General features: G+C 43.1%; 1 protein-coding gene across 1 annotated transcript in view; it reads right to left on the reverse strand.

The window, feature by feature from the left end:
* LOC124613600 (neuroendocrine convertase 2) overlaps positions 1-19,861 on the reverse strand; it is a 1,535,239-nt gene that overhangs the window by 22,818 nt on the left and 1,492,560 nt on the right. The window lies entirely within an intron of this gene.

Raw genomic sequence — 19,861 nt, forward strand, 5'->3', positions numbered from 1 at the left:
GTGGTCTGCACGTCCAGCACGAACACTGGTCCAACTGAGGCGCCAGGTGGAAATGGCATGGCAAGCCATTCCACAGGACTACATCCAGCATCTCTACGATCGTCTCCATGGGAGAATAGCAGCCTGCATTGCTGCGAAAGGTGGATATACACTGTACTAGTGCCGACATTGTGCATGCTCTGTTGCCTGTGTCTATGTGCCTGTGGTTCTGTCAGTGTGATCATGTGATGTATCTGACCCCAGGAATGTGTCAATAAAGTTTCCCCTTCCTGGGACAATGAATTCACGGTGTTCTTATTTCAATTTCCAGGAGTGTACATATTCAAATTCAATAATTTCTGACTGAAGTACAGCTACCGAAAAACATGGTCAAATAAACAAGGGGTTAACAAGTACGACCTTAATTTCATAACACAAGAAAATGGCAATAAAAGGAGCCTAGCAGAGAATGTTGCTATTATGATAATGCCAATGTAAAAAGGCAAGAGAGGGCAGGATTCCAAAATTTGCCCCCCCCCCCCTTTTTTTTCTTTTTACAAATGATCTGGAAAATTGGCAAATGTGTTCTACCATACGTCCTAATATTGACATGGGTGTATACAAAATTTATTTTAGATCTAACAATTGATAGTTATCCACATAGCACTTGTAAGGTACACTACTGCCCATTAAAATTGTTACACCAAGAAGAAATGCAGATGATAAACGGGTATTCATTGGACAAATATATTTTACTAGAACTGACATGAGATTACATTTTCACGCAGTTTGGGTGCATAGATCCCGAGAAATCAGTACCCAGAACAACCACCTCTGGCCGTAATAACGGCCTCGATATGCCTGGGCATTGAGTCAAACAGACCTGGGATGGCGTGTACTGGTACATCTGCCCATGCAGCTTCAAGACAATACCACAGTTCATCAAGAGTAGTGACTGGCATATTGTGACGAGCCAGTTGCTCGGCCACCATTGACCAGACATTTTCAATTGGTGAGAGATCTGGAGAATGTGCTGGCCAGGGCAGCAGTCGAACATTTTCTGGACCTAGAAAGGCCTGTACAGGACCTGCAACATGCAGTCGTGCATTATCCTGCTGGAATGTAGGGTTTCACAGGGATTGAATGAAGGGTAGAGCCACGGGTCATAACACATCTGAAATGTAACATCCACTGTTCAAAGTGCTGTCAACGTGAACAAGAGGTGACCAAGACGTGTAACCAATGGCACCCCATAGCATCACGCCGGGTGATAGGCCAGTATGGCGATGACGATTACATGCTTCCAATGTGTGTTCACTGTGATGTCGCCAAACATGGATGCGACCATCATGACCTTTATCAAAGTCGAAAAACATGACGATACACATTTCTCCTCCTTACACAAGGCATCACAACAACGTTTCACCAGGCAATGCCAGTCAACTGCTGTTTGTGTATGAGAAATTGGTTAGAAACTTTCCTCATGTCAGCATGTTGTAGGTGTCGCCACCGGTGCCAACCTTGTGTGAATGCTCTGAAAAGCTAATCATTTGCATATCACAGCATCTTCTTCCTGTCAGTTAAATTTCACGTTTGTAGCACGTTATCTTCATGGTGTAGCATTTTTAATGACCAGTAGTGTAGATTACTTTGATACTTAAAAGGTAACCATTTTTCACTAGCATGTACAAAGGACGTATTTTATGTTATTAGTATGAACATGCATGTCACCTTTTTGGTTATATAATCGTAACGTCAAATTATCATGATTAAATTCAAGTTATCCGATGACAAAAAGTTGCTCATATTTCAATAATGTTAGGCTGGCAATGAAAATCAGAAACATAAAATTTAAAGAAATCAGAGTGACTGAGAAAACATTGTAGAGCAAGGGGAAAGAAGGAAAAAATGGCGCATTAATACTCTTGCAGTGGAGAAATTGTGAATAAACTTTAAAAAACGCTTTTTCAGATCTGATGAGACTGTGCATACAGAATTTCACAGCTGATCACATTAATGGATGTATTTCAGTATTTTCATGCTTTCTATTTTCAACTGTATACTTGTATAATTGTTGTTGAACCAAACGTATTTTGTAGCTTACATTTTTGTGTTGATTGGGTGAAGTGTAACAAGATGAATATGGAAAGTCTCATAAAACCACCCTCAGATTGACCTGCCCTTGTCTCTGCAGTTTGCCACATTACTGTACAGTCATGACATCTGAAGTGCTGAATTTGTAGCTGTGTGACTGCCTGTGGTGCTGTGTTGACAACTTAGCATTTGGGGTGGTCCCATTTTTTCCCCAAGTGAACATCTTTTTGACCTTGAAAATTTCACACTTATTTCTTTATTCCTCATAAAAATGTATTTTTTTTCTTTGGTTGATGCATTTGGCTCTGTAAGTTAAATAGGGCCTATACATGTACACACCAACAGTACAGTATAGTCTTGATCGTGATCTGTTTCTTACAGTACCATTGTCGTGTAAAACTGAATGTGTAATGAGCAAGCCAACATGGACCTTCAGTGTCCACAGACAAATAGTATGCCACTAGTGTGATTCAGTTGCACGGCAAAGGGAACTACTGCCATAATTATTTTGTCCTAGAAATTGGCCGTGATCCAGATTGTTGGGCCAGTTCCTTTCTGCAGTTCGATGAGGGTCGTACAAGGAAGAGACAAAAAAGACTGAGGACACTATAACAGCACCATTCTGTAAATGTTTGCATCCATCTTGACTGCCAAAACTGCATCAAGTAATCGAAATAATTTCCCGTGAAAAAAAAAAAAAGAAAGAAAAAAGCGAAGCTAAAACTTCCTGGCAGATTAAAACTGTGTGCTGTATTGAGACTCGAATTTGGGACCTTTGCCTTTCATATGCAAGTGCTATACTCAATGAGCTACCCAAGCACGATTCATGACCTCTCCTCACAGCTTTACTTCTGCCATTACCTCATCTCCTACCTTCCAAGCTTCACAAGAGCTCTCCAGGGAAACTTGCAACACTAGCACTCCTGGAAGAAAGGATACTGTGGAGACTTGGTTTAGCCACAGCCTGGGAGATGTTTCCAGAATGAAATTTTCACTGTGCAGTGGACTGTACGCTGATATAAAACTTCCTGGCATATTCAAACTGTATGTCAGACTGAGACTCGAACTTAGGACTTCGCCTTTCATGGACAAGTGCTCTACTGACTGAGCTGTGCTCGGGACCTCTGTGTTTTACAGGCAAGTGCTACCTGACTAAGCTATCCAGCTCACTTCGTGCAGCACTTGCCTGCAGAAGGTAAAGGTCCCGAGTCCAGCTAAGTCAGTAGAGCACTTTACCATGAAAGACTCGGTCCAGCACATCGTTTTAATCTGCCAGGAACTTTCAAATCAGTGCCACTCCACTGCAGAGTGAAAATTTCATTCTAGAAGCCAAGATACTTACAATAGTTGGTAAAGTCAAAATATTTCCCATGGTAATAGGCAATGTTACATCTTTAGTTACTAGATTCACAGACAATCATGCCTAGAAATTCTTGAGAATTTTTTTATGAACAGATGATCCGTGCAACAGATTGCAAGAGATTTCCACCCGCCCTCACCCTCTCCTTTCCACTTCCTTGTGGATGCCTGTGAACGTAGCTCAGTTGGAAATTGCGTCAGTCTCCGACAACCAGTTCGTCAAAAAAATATAAAATTTCTCTCTCCTTTCTCCGCATCATTCCTGAAGCAGTGAAGCCTTGGCAAGTATTCGTAGCTAGTATAGTTTCTCCCTTCTTGGTTATCTCTATCGTGCAAATGGAGAAGCTAGCAGTTACTGCAGTTAGTCAAGCATACCCAGTACTTTTATAACGAGGTTTTCGCTTCCTCCTTCGGCTCTTGTGACATATATTTAATGGTGTTGCAGAGTCACGCGTGTCTCATTATGAAGAACTTTCCCTGCACCTGTGATGCGCAAAACCGGAAATGTAGAAAAAGATGATAACGAGAATGTTCGAAGTGCGCCATTCAGCAGGTGACAGTAAATTGAGGTTGCCCGATCCTTCAGAACAAAGGGGTGGAATCGTCCATCATTCAGGGCCAGAATGTGACTATGTGCCTGGGCCAAGTTGTATTGTTTGAACTCGACACATAATTACGTCGAAAATAGGCATCAATGAAGATAAGGATTGGAAAGGGAAAATTTGGAGAGATATTCTACCTCATTAAAGGAAACAATTTATTTTTGTTTTCTCCACAAGTTTCAACACTATTTGCTACTTTCACTAGATTTTTTTAAATTGTTGATCATTTAGCTGTAGTAACACACGTGCAGGCGCCAGAAATCTTGTGTTTTCGAAGTAAAATATAACAAAATTTTGATCTGCCAGCACGGAAAGTAGGAAGAGTTCATCCAAGAGATGATTATTACCACAAAGATGTTCCACTTAACAGTTACAGAAAAAAGTATCGCTTATATGAACTATATAGCGATACCTGATCCCAGAATAATTTAGAGAAGACAAAAAACACTTTAAACGTTCATTCATCAAAAATTAAATGAGGTTGAAGGATATAGCACTGAGTGCGAGTTCGAAACTTGGTGACCAGAGACGAGGACTTTTCGAGATAAATGAGTTGAATCTATCAAGCACAGATATCTGATGGTGTGAACAATCTACATATTCTGTGGTAGAAGGAAGTCAATTTAGAAGGAGCTAATAACAGCTGTATCAAGAAGGACTGCACAACTATGAAAACTCGTATTGATTTATTCATTCAACTTACAGACATGGTTTTGGTGTAATTTTATACCAAAATACCTATGATTTTTACCTTAGACAGGGTCGATATGATTTCCATTGGTTGTGTCGTACACCTCCCATCTGAAGTCAATTTCTTGCCAAACTCTCTGCAGCATGTCAGGTGGGAAGCGTTCAGTTGTGCGATAGATTCTAGCTCTGAGCTCTGGCAGAGAAGCCGGTAAGGGTGGTACAAAAATGGTATCCTTGATAATTCCCCAAACGAAAGTCTCAGGTCTGGCGATCTCTTCAAGCTGCAGTGTTTTACTAGCGCTGGTTGTTGCTAGGGCAAAAGCGTCTCGCGAGGGACTCCACAGTGACCCAATGGCCTGTTGCATGTCTTTCAATTGGACGCCACTTCGACGATTTAAGTGCCCTTATCCTATCTCAGTTATCGAACTGAGGAAACGGGCCCTACAGTTTAACACAGAATCTGAACCACATGACATTTCTGGCTACTCCTCACATCGTTGAGAGGTGAAGATTAGGTTAAAACGCAGACTGAGAAATCCTTAGTCTGACTGCGATTCAACCCTCTCGGTTTCCAGGCATGTACTTTACCGGGACAGACCACCTTTTCTTGTGTCGTTCTACTTATCTGTTTCGTTATCATTTTTCGTCATCATTTCTGTGCGGATGTCGTATGACGCCTTTGAAATGAAATTAATGAAATCTTCACTTAGAATATTTATTACAGAGGGTGACCAGCCCTCTAACCGAACAAGGTGAGCTACGGTGCCGGCCAGGCCTCGCTCAAATTCTAGAGTAAAAGACATGGTAGAAATTCTCCCATTAAAACAAACAATAGCTGAATCTTAGAGGAACCTGGGGATGCTCAAAAAGAGCAAAAATTAAAAACTTAATGAGATATATGGTACTGAAGGAGGATTCTGATACACGTCCACTCCATAATTCCGGCATATAGCAGGACTTGGGAATTCTCCCCAAAGTGACGCTATTCAGTGTTCCATAAGCCAGCTTATCGCTATACGGAGTGATTCAGCTGCTCCTATCTATTCGTTTTATGCAATCCACACTACGCCTGTATCAGGAGCCCGGCAGGGAACTTACACAACTGTTAAAAGACGATACATACTTCGTTTCAAAAGTTGTCACTGGTGATGTAAATTGGGTTTATGGATATGATCCTGAAACTAAGGAGTAGTCATCGCAAAGTAAGAGTTCTTCCTCATTTCTGACAAGAAAGCCTTGACAAGAAGCAGTAAATTCTTGTTGATCAGATTTTTAACTGGATTATTCACCAAGTGTTCGTCTCTCCCGGTCAGACGGACAATAAAGAGTTTTAGTAAGACGATTGAGTGACGTCTTGGAAAGAAAATTTTCACAAATGTGCATGCGAACGACTGAGTACCGCTCGAAGACGATGGACCGTCGCCTACAGCCTATGTTATCCAGGAATTGTTTTTTACTAAAAACGAGATGACATTTGTTGCCGACTCGCCGTACTCACCAGCGGTATCTCCGCGTGACTTCTTCCTTTCCTCCCAAGATGAATATCAAGTTGAAAGGGCTGTACAGCGAAGGAGATTCAAACGGAATCGCAAACGATACTAAACGTCGTAAGGAACAAAAACCTACAGGATGCATTTTAGAAGTGGCAGAAACGTTGGTGACTCCTTTGAAGCTGATGGTGCAGAACAAGATCTAGATAAGGTGTAATGATTTTAATTAATATATTACAGGAGTGTTTGGACAGCACTTTGTACATCAATCCATATACTTTGTCAATGGCTTTCACAAAGTTTTTAAAGAAACATGGTAAATAAGAAGATTGTTAACAGCACCCCTCTAACCGAGCTGTACTTCATTCCGAACAGGTCATTCTTTTGCACAATTTTGGTGTCTACAATCCTTCCCTTTCCTCTCGCACAAAAATCAGTTGTTAGTTTTAGCTCTCCAGAAACACACTACTTGTATTCCTCTTACTAGATTAATGTAGGCTGTAGTCTAATATTCTCATATGTCTAAAACTGCTACAGATATTCTAAGACAAAAGAGAGAGAGAGAGAGAGAGAGAGAGAGAGAGAGAGAGAGAGAGAGAGAGAGAGAGAGCAAAATGCAAAATTATAAACTTTGGAGGCCTATGGATGAAAGTGTGACGCTGCAAAGCAGATCACCGCTCAGCTGTCAAGGATAGTAAACATGGACATGTCGACATCAGGGTACAAAGCCTTTGCGAATTTCATTCCGTGTACTCAGTTCGACAGTAGCCATGCCTCCCAGACAGGCCTTTGAACAATATACGCAAATGTCAGCATTTGAGTGAGGACGTATGGTTGGACTCAAAGAAGCTATCAGCGAGTTGTGATGCCTCTACTCGACGATGTTGGCAAGAGTGGATAAACCATTGCCGAACACAAGCTTCATGAAGGAAGTGGTTGACTTAGAGAATGGACAGAACCTGAGGACCAGGCAATCGTCTGAGAGGCACTCAGAGCCCCGGATTCATCATTTTCACCGATACGACGTAGAACAGGTGCTTCAGTGATCGCAAGGAGTATTAACAGGTGACTCACAGAAAGGGGACTGAGCTCACGGCGGACTTTGCGCCGGTTACCATTGACCTCGGTACACCAGAAACCACGTTTGCAGTTGTGTCGGGAATATTCGGCCTGGAATCTCATTGAGTGGAGTAGAATTGTCTTCAGCGATGATTCCTACTTCGAACTGAACCCCAATAATCAGCGAAGGCGAGGCTGGAGTGGGAAAGTCAATAATATTCCACGCCCTGTTTGGTTGCCCTTCGTGGCAAGCCATCCAGGGCTCACATTTCAGCGAGATAATGCCCGCCGGCACACAGCGACAGGCTAGTACTTGAATGAGGTTTTCACTCTGCAGCGGAGTGTGCGCTGATGTGAAACTTCCTGGCAGATTAAAACTGTGTGCCGGACCGAGACTCGAACTCGGGACCTTTGCCTTTCGCGGGCAAGTGCTCTACAAACTGAGCTACCCAAGCACGACTCACGCCCCGTCTTCACAGCTCTACGTCTGCCAGATCCTCGTCTCCAATCTTCCAAACTTTACAGAAGCTCTCCTGCGAACCTTGCAGAACTAGCACTCCTGAAAGAAAGGAGCAATATGGGCAGGGCCCGCCAACCAACTCGAGATTTTCACGGTCTAACGCAACTATTGCACAGAATTTGGCGTGATATTCCTTAGGAGGACACCCAGCAACTATGTCATTCAATGGCTTCACAAACTGAGCAAGTCCATAACGCGTTGTTTCACCTCTGGCCCTTAAGCAAAAAGTTCTTTCGCATAGGGGACAGAGGTGGAACAACGCGTTATGGACTTGCTCAGTTGTGAAGCTCTTACTCTTGATTAAATCATTCAAGTTTTCTGAAAATGTGATCATTTATATGTCTGTACGTTTGCATCATAATTATCCGATTTACGTCACAGTCGGATAATTCCTTTTTGATGTGTCGTATTCTATTTTTTTTATTTCTTTAGAATGTATATATGCGATGCCGTGCCACATCGGGAAAGAGTACTGCACATAGTAATTGGGGTTACACTACTGCCCATTAAAATTACAACACAAGAAAAGATAGCAAATAACTAAGTAGTACTTATTATGGGTATTCAGGATCCGATATGTGGTACGCAGGGCTGCCACCTCTGGCAGCAAAAATGTCTCTTGCCTCGCTGTACGTCGAGTCGAGCTGAGTTTGAATGACGGATACATCTTTCCATCGTCTTTGCCAGAGTTCATCAGTCTTAGCAGCTGGTGAGTGATTACGTGCTAGTCTCTCAGCAACCCGTGACTACGGTATATGTTTTCAATCGGTGCGGTATCTGGCGAATGTGCCGGCCAGGGAAAAATTTGAGTACCTTCTGTTTCGAGATAGGCCAGGACAGCACGAGGAACATGAGGTCTTACGTTATATTGTTGAATGACAACGTCAAGGAGACTTCGATAATAGAGCACAGCCACCGGCCACAAACGCCAAAAGTGTAATGTTTGTTGCCCAAATCATCGGCTACGTGAAACGCGGGTTATCGAGTCCTGTACTCAAGGGTGCCCCTTACCATCGTGCCAGGTGGCTCGCCTGTATGATGATGACTAATGCAGTCTGGCAACATTCGTTCTTCTCGGAACTTCCACATGGAGATACATGCACCGTGATGCTGTACACATAAACGTGACTCGTCTGAAAAGACGACGTGGAGCCACTCCCGTATCCAGTATAGTCTTTGGGGGCATCACTGTTCCTCTCTCTTCTGCCGCATCAAGTATAACCACAACACCACTCGTCTTGTTATGAGTCCGTGGAACTCCAGATGTCGTCATACCGTAGGCATGCATACTTGTTTTGCTGCAAATAAGACAATTTTCTGATTCAAGAGGTGCGTCAATTGGCTGTGCGATTGTGTGCGGCCTAGCGAACTGTGTGTCTGTCCTCTCAGGTACTAGTCGCGTGGGGAAGTTCAAATTATGCATTGCATTGAGTACGGGGCCCTCCTGAACTCATCGATTCTAATTCACATGACAACAGTGGGATCCAAAACAACACGAGCAGCAACATTGCAGAACGATAAACATTAACCTCTGTGGGCTACAGTTCTACCACTGACGAATAGCGACAAGCGCTCGTATATTTTTCTCATTTATATGATAGCTATAATACCATCTTCTCACAAACAACTAACAACCAAATACTATTTCTGAATGAGAAACCTGCTGATCAATCTTTCCTTATATACAGAAAGTAGATGACATCGCTCCTACCTACTTTGCGCGATTGCGCTGAAATGCTAAATATTTACATATCCAAGCACGTAACAACACTTCATGCCAATTTGACGTCTATCGCATGGCGCCTTCTTAGTGTAGCAGTTTTAATCGCCAGCGTGCAGTGTACTAGTGAACGGAGTTACTGCACGAGTCGGAGTTCGTCGATGAGGAGAAGTATTTTAAGTACTGTATATTCTAATTCGATCGCCAGGATTCTGAGTCAAGACCTGTATCCAAAGTAAATAAAGAGGAATTGCTGCCGTAATGTGACAGAAATTTAAGACCCGGATTTCTCTGGATAAGCGGTATTTCGTTTTGACAACTGCAGTGGTGGATTTTTAGTGTGATAAGCTATAATCTCTAGGTTGCAGATAAATATATATTCTCCAGTTTTTCTAAGAAACGTTTTGCACTTCCCGTTTTATCAGTTGGAAGTTTGGAATTACTACCTGTATATGAAAGAGTGAGTGAACAGATGTAATTAAAACCATCCAGTTAGGGTTATACACTCTCTCTGTTATAGTCATACAAAAAAAATCTTATGCCAAGCTATGCAACGAAAATTACTGTTGCGTCATGGCTTTTCAGTTCACCTATTCGGTGAATAGCTATCTCGCTGCACTTTTCCCTAAAAATTAAGCTATAATGGGTCACCCATGAGCGCAGTGGGGTTCCGATTTACAATACGTCACCAGCAAAACTCTCTTTTATTGATTTTTGTTTAAAAGGCTGTAATTCAAGTTTCACGAGAAAAGAAACCGTCTACAATCAGATTAATGGAATAAAAGTGAAGTTTACTTGCATTCTATCATTCCAATTAATTAGTATAACGTTCATTATTTACATTTCCTCCAAAGTTCTTCAGTGTTCAATGGTTCTTAAAACTTGTCCATAATATCACGGTAGAAAGCACGTTTCATTTCTCCATCCAAGAAAACGAAAGCATTCTTGAGAATAAGAAATTAATACATCGCAATATCAAAGAATAATTATTATTTTTATAGCTACATGTATGCCGCGGAGTTAAAAAACTCGCTGGCGCTACATAGATTTCCTCATTCGCTCACAGAAGTCAGTCTCGTCGACAGCTCAAGTTCTCTCTAACGAATCGTCCTTAAATCCCACAGACGGTAACACACTCGCCTATCCCAGATCGTCTCTCTCACTCTCTCCTATGTTTGCGGCGTGAAAACCAAACAAAGCCCATTTTAACCACTGCCTACTCTTTACCTACATAATTTAAAACATTTTACTTAAATTTTATTCCACTCATGTGTAGTGATAAATTATATGCATTTCATGGGGTACAAAAAACACACTGCTTGTTAACAAAATAATCGTATATACGTGAAAAAGTGTTACCGTACAAGTGCGCCATGGCTTGTCTTGGACGAAAACTCTGCCGTACAAAATTCTCTCAGTTTTCTAGTTGTGCCACTTTCTAGAGGGAAGTTAAGCTTTCCAAGATTACTTAACCGACATCGTCAAGACGTGATTGACTGCCAGTTTAGATATGTGCCTCTTATACAGGGCGATTAAGTTGCCCTTACTAATTCGTTTTATGCAACCCACATTACGTCTGCGTCAGGAACGGTATCCGGACAGGTGACAGCCACGTAATCGATGTAAGTTCCCTCTCAGAGCTTTGGGCGACTCTTAAGAAACGGAATCATACTGTTAAAGAGCACAAGTGAGACTGTCCATAAGTTAAATAGCATTTTTGGACCAAGATATACCTTACTTAATTAGATGTGTTCACTAACTCTTTCGTATACAGGTAATAACTCCAAACTTCCTGCGGATAAAGCGGGAAGTACAACAACGTTCTTTCAAGGACTTGGAAAATGTATATTTATCTGTAACCTACAGACTGTAGTTTGTCACACTATAAAGCCGCCACTGCAACTGTGAAAACGAAATATCACATTTCCGGAGAGATTCAGGTCTTAACTTTCTCTCATATTACTACAGTCATCCCTCTTTATTTACTTTAGATGCAGGTCTTGGCTCAGTGTCCTGGCGATCGAACTGGAATACACAGTACTTAAATTTGGTTGGCCTCACAGGCGACGTCCGATGCGTGTGGTCACTCCGTTCACTAGCACACTGCTCGATACGATTAAAACTGTGATACTAAGAAGGCACCATGCAGTAAACGTCAAACCGGCGTGAAGTGTTGTTACGTGCTTGGATATGCAAATGATTAGCATTTTAGTGCAACCGCGCAAAGTAGGTAGAAATAATGTCATCTACATTCTGTATATAAGAAAAGGTTACTCAGAAGGTTTCTCATTCAGAAATAATATTTGGTTGTTGGTTGTTTGTGAGAAGATGTTACTACAGCTCGCGCATAAACGCGAAACGTACACGAACACTTGTCGGTATCGGACAGTGGTAGAACAGAGTATGCTGTTTATTGTTCTGCAGTTTTGCTGCTCGCGTTGTTTCGGATCTCACTATTGTCATGTGAATATAGAATCTACTGGTTGAGGAGAGTCGTACTTGACGGAATGCAGAATCGTAGTTACCCCATGCGACTAGCACACTGTTCACTAGACCGCACACAATCGTATCCAATTGACGTACCATGAGTCAGGAAATGGTCTTATTTGTAGCAAAACAAGTGCGCATTCGGATGATATGACAACATCTGGAGTACCAGGGAATGATAAGACGAGCATTGTTGTGATATTCTTGATGCTGCAGAAGACAGAGTGGTGAGCCGAACGACTATACTGGACACAGGAGTAGCTCCACGTGTTTTCAGACGAGTCACGTTTCTGTGTACAGCATCACGGTGGATGTGTCTCTATGTGGAGGTTCCGAGCAAAACGACTGTTGCCAGATTGCATTCATCATCATCATAAGGGCGAGGCACCTGGCGCGATGGTATGGGGTACCGATGGTAGGGCAACTCGATAACCCGCGTTTCACGTAGTCGGTGATTTGGGCAGCAAGCATTATACTTTTGGCGTTTATGACCGATGACCGCGCTGTTATTGAGGTCTCCTTAACGTCATCGTTCAACAAGATAACGCAAGACCTCAAGTTTTCCACGCTGTCCTGACCTATCTCGATGCAGGCCTACACGTTCTGCAGATCCCACACTGATTGAAGACTTTCAGTCACGGGTTGCTGAGAGACTAGCACGTAACAGGTCATCAGCTACCATGATTGATGGACTCTGGCAAACAGGATGGAGTGACGTAGCAGTAAATGTCATTCAGACTCTGTTCGACTGGATATACAGTCAGGCAAGAGGCATTTTTGCTCCCAGAGGTGGCAGCTCTGTGTACTAAATTTCGAGCCCTGAACACTCAGTAAGTGTATTTATTAATTTTCAGTCCTTTCTCGTGTTGTAATTTTAATGACCAGTAGTATAATCGCAATTAGTCTGTGCAGTACCCTTTCTCGGCGGGCGACAGTATTCTGTATATACATTCACGATTGGGGAGAGATCCGTCGATCACGCTGGCCAAGATAGGGTTTAGCAAGCACGAAGACGAGCAGTATACTCTCGTCGTGTGCAGACGGGCATTATCTTGCTGAAATGTAAGCCCTGGACGGCTTGCCATGAAGGGCAACAAAACAGGGCGTAGAGTATTATCGACTTACTGCTGTGCTGTAAGGGTACAGCGGAGGACAACCAAAGGGGTCCTCCTACGAAATGAAATGGCACCGCAGACCGTCACTCATGGTTGTCGGGCCTCATGGCGGCGACAGTCAGCCTGGTATCCCTCTGCTGTCCGGGGCATTTCCAGGCACGTCTTCTCTGGTATTCCGGGTTCAGTTCGAGGCGCGACTCACCACTGAAGACAGATCTACTCCAGTCAATGAGATTCCAGGCCGAATATGCCCGACACCATTGCATACGGGCTTGTAGGTGTTCCGAGGTCAATGTTAGTCGGCGCATAGGACGCCGTGAACTCAGCCCCCTTCCTTTGAGCCACCTAATAATGGTCTTTGTGGCCAGTGAAGCACCACCTCTACGTCGGATCGATGAAAATGATGAACCCCCGGCTCTGAGAGCCTTTCTGGGGATTGCCAGGTGATCAGATTCTGTGTTTTCTTTAAGTCGACCGCTTCCTTCTTGATGCTGTGTTCGGCCATGGTTCACCCATTCTTGCCAACATGGTCGAATAGGGGCGTGACTGTTCCCAAAAACTCCAACCGTCTTCTCTTAGCCCTGCAACACGTCTTCACTCAAATGCTGACATCTGCGTACATTGTTCAAAGGCCTGTCCGCGAGGCATAGTTGCTGTCGAACTGAGCACACGTAATGAAATTCGCAAAGACTTTATGCCCTGATGTCCTCATGCCCCATGTTTACTATCCTTGTCAACTCAGCGCTGAAATTGCGCTGCAGCCTCACACATTCATCCATTGGCCACAAAGTTTACAATTTTGCATTTTCCGTTGATGACAAATTTGCAAACACCTTCATGGTGCGACATTTTCTTTCTTTTCTCTTAGAGCGTGTGTAGCAGTTTTAGATATATGAAAACGGTAAACTGCTGCTTACATTTATCCAATAAGAGGAATACAAATTGTGTATTTGCGGAGAGCTAAAACAAACGGCCAATTTCTGTGTGAGAGGGGAGGCAAGGGCTGCAGGCACTATAATTGTGTAAAAGAATGGCCTGCTCGGAATGAAGTACAGCTCGGGTATAGGACCCTGGTTAACAATCTTCTTGCTGACCCCTAAAATTTTTCCTGAGTCTTTTCTACAACATTTTGAAAGCCATTAACAAAGTATATGGATTCACGTACGTAGTGGTGTCCAAAAGCTCCTGAAATATATTAATTAAAATCATTACATCTTATCTAGATTTTGTTCTGCACCATCAGCTTCAGAGGAGTTGCCAATGTTTTTGCCACTTGTGAAATGCATCCTGGAGGTTTTTGCTTCTTGGGATGTTTAGCATCGTCTGCAATTCCATTTGAATTTCCTCCATTGTAGTAAATTTTCGCCCCTTCAATTTGATTTTCATCATGGGGGAAAGGAAGAAGTCACACAGAGATACCGCTGGTGAGTACGGCGAGTTGGGAACAAATGTCATCTCGTTTTTAGTAAAAAACAGCTCCTGGACAATGTAGGCTGTATGCGATGGTGCATTGTCTTCGTGGGGTACTTAATCGTTCGCATGCCGCATTTGTGAAAATTTTTTCCCCATGACATCTCTCCAGCGTCTCACTAGAACTCTTTATTGACCGTCTGATCGGGACAGACGAACTCTTCATGAAAAATCCAGTAAAAAATCTGATCAACAAGAATTTACTGCTCCTTGCCAAGGCTTTTTTTGTCCGAAATGACTACTGTTTAGTTTCAGGATCATCGCCATAAACCCAATATACATCACCAGTGAAAGAAAGTATGCATCGTCTTGTAGCAGTTTTTTAAGTTCGCTGTGGGCTTCCACGAGATGTTGTTTCTGATAGTTCTGTGGCAGTTCTGGGACAGGTGTTTCTTCAATCCTTCTCATGTTCAATTGGTCCGAAGGTACGCCGACACTATGATGTCGTATTCCCAATTGTTGCAGAGGTCTTGGACGGTCTGTCTACGATCTCGCGCAATCAGATGGAGCACTTTTAAAACCTTTTCTTCTGAGGTGTCAATAGGCAGCTTCGGTCCTGCAGCGGTTTCGCCAAATTTAAAACAGAACTTTATAAAGAAACGTTTCTCTTTCAAATCAGTCTTCGCAAAACAGCAAATTCAGGTAATGAAATGGACACATGACCACCAACATCTGAAAGCCAAACCACTCATCTCACATCACCTGCTACTGTGTTTCAAAAAGGATCTATGGGAAGACATTAAAGTATTTAATTGTACTCATAACCATATTTCGAATTTTGGGAACTCCTGGATATCCCCCAGGTCTTGCGAGAAAGGTTCTTAGGGATCAATGAAGCAAAAATTAAGGAAGGAAAATTTGTAATCTGGCAAATTACGGAACTGATGAGTGATGAAGATTTCTTTATTTTTGGGGGGTGATGTCGAAAAAAAAAAAAAAAACGTAATGACGTGTCTCTCTTTCACAGATGTCTACAAGAACTGTTTAGGTGTAGGTCACGCGAAGTACTGAGACTAGACTACCTTATGAAATGCGACAATGAGACTTTCCTGTGCTCCGTTGTCGGGGCTTCCGTTGCGTGGCACGAAACCACAGTCGCTGCGGCGGCCGGAGTCCATGCGCCCTTAACGATGTGGCGCGCTCCTGACGAATCACGCGGTGTAGGCCAGATCCGGGCAAAGTGGCCATGGCTACCAAAGTGGCTGTTGGGTTACTGGGCGCTGTAAGGTGCTGGCCTGGCGTCGGAAATAAACTCAGCGGTAGCCGAACTGCGGGCCACATGCCACCCTAATCTGGTATTCGTGCGGCTGGTTATTCTCATTCATATTTTATAACACGCGTCTAGAAACTAGCAGTCAGATCCAAAGTTCCCTCTCAGTAACATATTAATATTCTTGCAGAGACAATAATATTTTGAGAGACGATTAATTTTAATTGATGTTGGTGAATTCGGGCGTGTGCTAAGTAAAGTTGGGCACTCACCTTAGGGGCGGAGGGGTAAGTAGCACGGCGACTGTGGGGTTAGAGGATGTGGGAGGGTGAATGTTTCACTGTTTGCCTTCCGGTACTGACAACTTACCCGTGTAAACACCTCGTACGGATCAACTGCTGCGTTACAGAGTTTCACACGGAAGTACCATGAATTCGCGGATTCGCATTACAGACAAATGCGGTACGTGATTGTAGCAATGAATTCGAAATTATATTATGGTTGTTGTAATAAAATGCGATGAGTAGGAGAAAAATTATATTGAAAACGTTTGGTAAACATTTGTGATCATGCCTCATATTGCATAATGCATTTACATGTAAGTACAATTACTGTCATTAATTAATCATCCGCTCACACAGACAGCACAACACTGCGTCACGCTGTTGCACTGTCACAACTTTGCGGTCGCTGAGTGAGGGAGCAGTCTGAAACAAAGAGCCGTCGAAACGAAGTATTCCGAATGGTACCGACTTTTAACGAGCAGTTCTTTGAGGCTCTTAATACAGTTAGTCTATTGCTGGCGCGTAACATACTATTTTATATATTACCAATTAATAATAAGAATAATACATATGCTTCCCTAGGTGTCGCCCCCAGTGATACTATTGGCTCTTGAGGAAAAAAGTCTGACTACTCCTTCTTTAACTTACTCTCACTGGAGGGCCCATTCACCCCGTGAAGACTAATCTGGTTGCTGTGCTGCTCCTCATATTTATAATAACTTTTGTGGATTTTGGTTATCCTGATGTAAGGTTAGCGATCAATTTCTGTATTTATTGCGAAGAGGGAATGTGACTTAAAGTCTTTTTAATGAAACTGTTTTGAAAGTGTCATACCTTGCCTACATAATGCTATTTTAGTTATTAATACTGCAGTCATGCTATTGGAGGGCATACAGATTTTTTTGTAATGGTGCCAATGTGGGTAAAGTCGCCATCTCGGCACTTTTGGCCTCTTTGCGTAGGAGAAAAATGTAAGCGCAGTGGCTGCAAGAAGAGCTCCGCAGCGATACTTACGGCAAGTCCTTATATACAGGCGGGAAAAGAGAATAAAAAGAAGGTAAAGAGAAGGAAGAACGGAAAGCAGCAGAATGATTTGGCGGACAGGGCGGGCAGCAATTTGCGGTTGTTTGCTGATGTTGTTGATGGTGCCGTGGTTTACGGTAAGATGTCGGACTTGAGTAACTGTAGGAAGATACAAGACGACTTAGACAAAATTTTTAGTTATTGTGATGAGTGGCAGCTAGCTATAAATGTGGAATAATGTAAGTTAATGCAGATGAGTAGGGAGAACAAAACTGTAACTTTCGGACACAGTATTACTAGTGCCCTGTTTGACACATCACGTCATTTAAATATCTGGGCGTAACGTTTCAAAGCGATATGAAATGGAGCGACCACGCGGGAACTGTGGTACGAAAGACAATTGGTCGACTTCGGCTTGTTGGGAGAATTTTAGGAAACAGTGGTTCATCTATAAAGGAGATCACGTATAGGGCGCTGGTGCGATCTGTTCTTGAGTACTGCTCGAGTGTTTGGGATCCGTATCAGGTCGCATTGAAGGAAGACATCGCAGCATTTCAGAGGCGGCGGCTGGATTTCTTACCGCTAGGTTCGAACAAAACGTAAGTGGTACAGAGATGCTTCGGGAACTCATACGGGAATCCTTGGACGGAAGGTGACGTTCTCTTCGAGAAACACTATTGACAGAATTTGGAGAACCGGCATTTGAAGCTGACTGCCGAACGATTCTGCTGCCGCCAACATACATTGCGCGAATGGACCAAGGAGATAAGATACGAGAGAGTAGGATTCATACGGGGGCATATAGACAGTCGTTACTCCCTCACCCTGTTTGAGAGTCGAACAGGAAAGGCAATGACTGATAGTGGTATACGGTACCCTCCGCCACGCACCATACGGTGGCTTGCGGAGTATCTGCGCAGATGTAGGGATGTAGGACAGTGAAAAGAATATTGCGAAGAGCAGGAAATGCAACGCTGGAAGAACTCTTTCTAATGACAGCAATGCAAACAAAACGTGCATGTACTGCGAAGAAACATTTTGATATGCAAGGTCAGAAGAGCAGTGGATTTAGTGCCAGTTGTGGGCCCACGAGCTCTGTACAGGAGCTGAGCAACACAGTTTGACTTTTATTTTTGAATAGTGTACATAATTGAAATTCAATCATGTTTTGCAGTAAATCATGTTTAGTTCTTTGTTGAAATATTTTTTTGTCCCTTATTTTTTTGGTATAAAACTAAGTGGCCACCTTGCCCGCTCATGTGGGGCAAAGTGATCACTTTTCCACTTTGTCAAAACTGAATTGTTTAAAGTATTTAATTTGATCATATCCTATCCTATATTATACTTCAACGGTTGCAGATTATAATCTCTCATTTCTGTGCATTTCCTACTGTTGTTAGTCAGCTTAAAAGGCAGGGATGCCTTAGTCTGCCCACTGTGACCGGCTTTCCCTATTGTTTATTGGTAGACCTTGATTAATTCTCTGGATTGATACACTATTCAGTTAGTCTAAATAAGGATCGCGAAACTGGGTTAAACCTCTCAGAACTCCGTAGTCAATAATGGAACTCCCTGTAGCCGCGCAATTTCAAGAAAAATTGCGAGATCCGACCAACGGACAGAATTGCGTCCACCGCCAAATTATCAGTACATCACCTCCGACTGCCTCCTAGCCACTTACCCATAAAATCTCCGTGATAATAAAACAGGAATTTTAAAGTCATCAGGGAAAAAATCCCACCCAAACACCACAAACACCACACTGAGATTTCTACGGAAGCACATTGAATTCTTTTGATTTAACGAAAATCTTCCCAAATCCTTATCTTTCACTAAATTCCACCATCCATTCAGCTATTTGGCTCAACAGTCGCTGCCTATTGAGCGTCTGTAAACTCGATAAACAGCAACACTCGCCTAGGAAAAGGGCACAGTTCAAATTCAAACCCACGTTACCACACGAGACGACTGTACTTTCGGGATCTCTTAATTTTCGGCACTATCAGAAATAACTCGCTTGATCAGGAATGATCACCTTGTCCTGTCTGCAGGACACCTCGGCCTCCCCCCCCCTCCCCCCTCGCTCGCCCCCTCCGACTCCCCGCCCCGCATTTGCAGCTGACTGCAGAATGTCACTACTGACGCCAACTGCTTTTCGCGTCAAGGCACGATAGGAGAAAGTTGGGCTCGTATGGAGGAATGTAGGCAATTGTGTTTTCCCTCGCTCCATTTGCGAGCCTAACAAGAAAGGAAACGAGTATTAGTGGTACAGTACATAGCATCGTCCACCATGCAAAACATTGTGGCTTGCGGATTATGTACGTGGATGCAGATCTGGACTCCTCTATTTCGCGAGCTGTAGACTGCTGCATGAAACTATTAACCCTTAAGTCTTAGAAACAGTCAGAATCAGGAGCCGAATGTACACATTTTTATTGATCATTTCCTGCTATCACTTGCAGAGCTTCCGTAAAGGCGCTGCCTCCTGTTAGGGTCTTTAGAAGTTTCCTTGCAACGAGTATTGAAAGACACCGGCCGTCATGGGGATATCATCCGACCTCGAGTTTGCCTCCTATACCGTGACTACTATACATTTAACAGTATCAAAGGCAGACGAGCCAGTCAACACTAGGGTGAAGAAAATCCCCTACCCACGCAGTACAGACAGGATTAGCACAAGATGCTATGAGGAAATGATATGTTACAACATATCACCGCTTTAGAAGCAGGGAGTAGGTGTGTTGTGTGTGTGTCTTTTT

This window comes from Schistocerca americana, chromosome 4 (assembly GCF_021461395.2).
Source record: "Schistocerca americana isolate TAMUIC-IGC-003095 chromosome 4, iqSchAmer2.1, whole genome shotgun sequence".
In the NCBI taxonomy this organism is placed as follows: domain Eukaryota; kingdom Metazoa; phylum Arthropoda; class Insecta; order Orthoptera; family Acrididae; genus Schistocerca; species Schistocerca americana.